This window comes from Acipenser ruthenus, chromosome 32 (assembly GCF_902713425.1).
Source record: "Acipenser ruthenus chromosome 32, fAciRut3.2 maternal haplotype, whole genome shotgun sequence".
NCBI classification, from domain to species: Eukaryota; Metazoa; Chordata; class Actinopteri; order Acipenseriformes; family Acipenseridae; genus Acipenser; species Acipenser ruthenus.
In genome coordinates, this window is record NC_081220.1 from 3,687,408 (window position 1) to 3,693,430 (window position 6,023).

Here is a 6,023-nt window from a genome sequence, read left to right on the forward strand (position 1 = left end):
ATCTAAAATTGTAAACACATAGGTCCCCTACATGCCAACAGTCTCTATATCGTCGGGACAGTCCCGATTTCCTAGCAAATGTCCCGCGTCCCGATGCTTAGGAAGAAAGTCCCGATATTTACCCATAGAAAAAAATAATCACTTCTTCTGCACAGCAGAGTTAGTGAAAACCGCACGCTGTGCTCTTCGTGCAGCTGAAACAGCTGCTGATCACTAACTTATACAAGGAAGAACGCTTCGTTATGTTTATTTTCACTGTCATGATGGTCATGTGGTGTTAAGAACATCAGAACATAAGACAGTTTACAAACGAGGGGAGGCCATTCGGCCCATCTTGCTCGTTTGGTTGTTAGTAGCTTATTGATCCCAGAATCTCATCAAGCAGCTTCTTGAAGGATCCCAGGGTGTCAGCTTCAACAACATTACTGGGGAGTTGGTTCCAGACCCTCACAATTCTCTGTGTAAAAAAGTGCCTCCTATTTTCTGTTCTGAATGCCCCTTTATCTAATCTCCATGTGTGACCCCTGGTCGTTGTTTCTTTTTTCAGGTCGAAAAAGTCCCCTGGGTTGACATTGTCTGTACCTTTTAGGATTTTGAATGCTTGAATCAGATCGCCGCGTAGTCTTCTTTGTTCAAGACTGAATAGATTCAATTATTTTAGCCTGTCCCAAACAGTTTCCGAATGTTGGCAAGTATGGTAAACATAAACGATTTTGTGCGTGAACTACAGATTGTCTTGTTCGTGTGTCAATCACAGCAATAACAAATCAATGTGCCCTTAATTAGAGCCTTGTATGGGTGGAGATCTCGTTTTGAAAGGTGTTAATAGAATGTATTATCATGGGGTGTTTATTTTCAGTGCAATAGGTTTAAAAGGTATGGGGCTATACTAACTATATCACACCGATAACTCTGAGCAGTATTTCTGTTAGTTTGTGTTTGCCGATTGCTGCCAGCCCTGTGTTAGCTACTTAATAGATGCTGTTCATGCCATTTTCTTGCCTGTTCTACCCACCGCCCTGCATGTCTTGGATGGTATCAACACAGGGGTTTATTTTTAACAGCATTGTACAAATGCAATGTGCTCTGTGTGTATTGAACCCAACGTTGTTTAAACAAAAGTCAAATATGGGGGCGGACGGGACGACGGGAACTAACTAAAGATCTGGCGACTATTTTTGTATTTCTTTTTAATTGCACATAATGATAATGACCTTTTCTCTATTTCGGGCATGCTGGTTCTATTCCCATGTGGAGGTTCCCTAAGCATATGTCTTGTAAACAGCAGGTAGTAGTTCTCAGTAATTCTGACCACACGGGTGTTATTGATTTATTTTTATCACAGGGATGCAGTACAGTATACTGTAGTGCAAGCATTTTAATATTCTGTATATATTTCCTTTTTGTTTCATGCATTAATATCGGCACTATACTCTTGAACAATTGCAATAATTCTCACAGCTAATACTGTCTACCATTAGAACCAGTCACCTGTACATATTAACATTGCTTACCTTCACATGGTAACATTCCTGTAGAGAGCACTGTAAACACCATTGTATCTCCAAACTTTATTATCTATTGCCAACATAGCATATCCAATGTTGAGTCCTTGGTATGCCGTCCACACAGGCAGCATGCATATCACATTTATTTTTATTTTATTTATTATTTATTTCTTAGCAGACGCACTTATCCAGGGCGACTTACAACTGTTACAAGATATCACATTATTTTTACATACAATTACCCATTTATACAGTTGGGTTTTTACTGGAGCAATCTAGGTAAAGTACCTTGCTCAAGGGTACAGCAGCAGTGTCCCCCACCTGGGATTGAACCCTCCGGTCAAGAGTCCAGAGCCCTAACCACTACTCCACACTGCTGCCCTGTGTCAATCACAGCAATAACATCATTTAAAACATGTATTATATATTCTAGCCATCTGCTTAAACAAGGGAACACAGTCACATGTAAAAAAAATGTGAAAATAAGATAGATTGCACAAGTTTAAATCTGTATATTGTTTTAATGCAGTGTTAAGATCTGTAGCAACTTATAAACACAACTAATGGTTCTGAAATGTATATTATTATTATTATTATTATTATTATTATTATTATTATTATTATTATTAATTAATTAATTAATTAATTAATTAATTAATTAATTAATTAATTAATTAATTAATTAATTTATTTATTTGCAGACGCCCTTATCCAAGGCGACTTACAGTTGTATACAAAAAATACATATCAAGAATTACAGTACAATGAAGAGCAAGATACAAAATACAATCACTTCAGTCCTATTTACGGATTTCAGTCCATATGTAAAGCAAGCATACATCAGCAGCCTATTCAATACGTTCCTGCTTCACATTGTACTGTAGGCTGTACCGAATTCAGTGTATATATTGAAAAACAAAACAAGCAAACAAACAAAAAGAACTGGTAGCGAAACTGGCATGTGCATTAAAAGACTTGAAATACAAACGTACCACCTTTTGACAACATTAAAAACAACCGTCATAAACGGGTACTTGCATTATGTACTTGAAATACAAACATACCACTTTTTGACAGTGTGCAATTTTTCGACCTTGCACAGGTCACGTTTACCACGAATTCTGCAGACTGGTTTCATGTCATCTCTGAGGTACAAAAAACCCGGGCCTCCCAACGGAAGGAGAGTTGTTAAAAGTTGAAACTCTCTAGCAGTGTGGAGTAGTGGTTAGGGCTCTGGACTCTTGACCAGAGGGTTGTGGGTTCAATCCCCAGTGGGGAACACTGCTGTTGTACCCTTGAGCAAGGTACATTACCTAGATTGCTCCAGTACAAACCCAACTGTATAAATGGGTAATTGTATGTAAAAATAATGTGATATCTGTATAATGTGAAATAATGTATAATGTGATATCTTGTAACAATTGTAAGTCGCCCTGGATAAGGGCGTCTGCTAAGAAATAAATAATAATAATAATAATAATAGAAATAGTAGTATTATAGTATAGTATAGTAGCCTATTGACAATCAGTGAATAGTGTTCATCTATTGCAGTAATATTGTATCTATAACAAAAACATTGTAAATGTAAAGAAAAAAGTCGTTTAAAGGGGTGATATCAAACACAAAAGCCCAAGTTAGGAGAAGCAATTAGGCCAATTTTATCAAGCATCAAGCAAATAGACACAATTGGAAAGGTGTTGGGGCTCAAGATTCACACAATTCTTGCTTCTAACTTGGCGCCTTTTCTTGATCGCTCCACTTGAAATGCTCTTTGTATGACTTGAAGTGACTGAGACACACTCTCACACACACACACACTGAGGCACACACACATAAACTGACATACACACACACTGAGACACACACACAATGACACATACACACACACTGAGAAACACACACACACTGAGACACAAACACTCTGAGACACACAAAGACACACTGAAACACACACACACACTGACACACACACACCGAGACACACATACACTGAGAAACACACACACTACAACACACAGTCTCAGTCATTTCAAGTCATACAAAGAGCATTTCAAGTGGTTTGAACTTGCAACATGACGTTCTTGAAGAGCACACAACCTTAGCCCGCTGCGCCACTGAGCATTTCAAGTGGAGCGATAAAGTGGAGCGAAGCGATCAAAAAAAGGCGCCAAGTTAGAAGCAAGAATTGTGTGAATCTTGAGCCCCAGCACCTTTCCAAGTGTGCCTATTTGCTTGATGCTTGATAAAATTGGCCTAATTGCTTCTCCGAACTTGGACTTTAGTGTTTGATATCACCCCTTTAAACGACTGTTGCGTTTTTCTAACTTGTTTTTTTACATTGTTTTTGTTATAGATATCACTTCTTTTTTTACTTCATCAAATAATGAATAAAGCGAGGGAAAGACATTCGAGAATGTGTATGGTAAATAGATAGACAGACATTACAAGAGAGTACTAGAGTAATATAAGAGCAATGAGAAAAGATTTGAAAGTAAAATAATGGTAGAAGGGACTTTTGGACAGTATTGAAAGTGTAAACATTATATTATTATAGTTGCATGAGTGGTGAAAACAATATGTCCATTTTGGTAGGTATTGATATATTGATATTTACGTAGGTACAAAACTACAATGTTATAAATGGTTCAAAAGGTACATATGCATGTCTGTGCTAAAGGGTAGTATACTAACACATTTTAATACTGGAAAAACATTATTCTCCTTGATATAGTGGTGATAGGCTGAGGCATTTGTAAAGCATTAGATCTCTTCATAAAAGGCCATATACATTTTATTTGCATTTCTTGACCATGGTTTGACTTCAATAAGTGCATCATTTGCATGCACCCATTTTCCAGTAGCACCCACAGCAAGAACAGACACATAGTGTCCTGAAGTAACATCTTGTCCTTGGTGTATGATAATGGAATCTAATTGGTAATTCCTGTTGTCCACAGTATTGTGCTCTTCTGCACAGCAGTAAACTTAGCATTGTGTCACTTTGTAACGGTCCCGTCTGGTTTGGTTTCCCAAAGCATAAGCTGGACTGCAATCAGTCTCCCTGCTGATTGAATAAGTCCGCGTTTCATGATTGGAGTAGTTTTGCATTGCCTACATTTGCTACCAGGAATCATTGCCCATTTGTTATTTCTATGAATGAGTTCTTCCAAACACATGAAATCTGTCCCAGCAGGTATATGTAGAGGATAAACATGCAACACCTCTCGGTTTGATGAGCGGTACCTACATCTAGTACATAGAATGTCATGACTTATGGTGACTGAAACCATGCGAGATACTTCGGGACAAATGTCAGATAATTTGGTGAGAAACTCTGCAACATGGTGCTGCTCACCCCTATTGAAAGGTTCTCCTAAGAAGTGACAAATATCCACATTAGTTAAAGACGCAGTGGATGGCAAGTGATCCTATTTGTGAACAAAGCTCCTGATAGCCTCTTGTTGGCTGGTGTTTTAATGAATCCTTCAGAGGTTGCAAGTGAAGAAGGCACTGCAATGTTGCATTTGCATAGCATGAGATGAAATTGGGGTTGCTCAAGCCTCTGAATGGATGTGTAAGTGCAATGTTCTCTTAGAAGACTGAGGCTTTTGCTGTTCCTGAGCATTAATGATGGCTCGGTGAATGAAATATACCTTGTGTCCCTTGTGCGTGTTAGTCTCCTTCAAGCTTTTCAACTTCGGACAGTAAAGCCCTCTGAGCCAATGGTACTCTTCAACTGCAGTTTGACATACCCTCTCTGCAAGCCCCACTTGTATTTTGCCCGGCCCAACGTGGTTTACTGGGGAAGAACAGCAGGTAAGTATGCCACATATGTCAATCACTCAGCATCTTATTCACTCTTTATGTATCTACGTTGAATAAGTAGCCTTGCATTTAAAGGGTTAAATCACTTTGTGCCGCCGATTTCTGTACTTATTCAACATGCCTCTAGCTTCTCTGTGTGTCATAATAAGAGCAAACTTAAACACTGCTATAGTTTACAGACGTGTCTGTCCAGCGCTTACTAACGCGCGCGCCATGCAGTGAGCCAATAAACCACGCACATGACCAGATGACTTCGTCCAATAACATGCAAGCTTAAACAAAAGGCACCAATCAGATGCACAGCGCCAGCTAGAAACTTTGTCATGGCAAGAGGTGTCAGCAGTGAGATTTGCTTCAAGTTAATATATATATATAGGTTAAGATGTGCACGGTAATTAAAAAAAAAAACCCTGAACCTTCTCAAGCCCCTCCAGGAAACATTCTGCGCCTCCAGTTTGAGAACCACTGATATATAGAGTGTCTGCGGCAGTCACAGTCAAGTCACTTCTCAACAAAACAGAATGGCTCATTGCACTAGGAACCCCTGAGAATGACAGCAAACTAGAGCAAGGTGAACCGTGCCGCGCTGCTTCACTTCATCTGCTGCTTACGTTTCTAACAGGCTCTTAATCTGGTTTATTAAGCTTACAGCTATTCATAGCACTTAAACTCCTCAGCAACAAGAGGAGA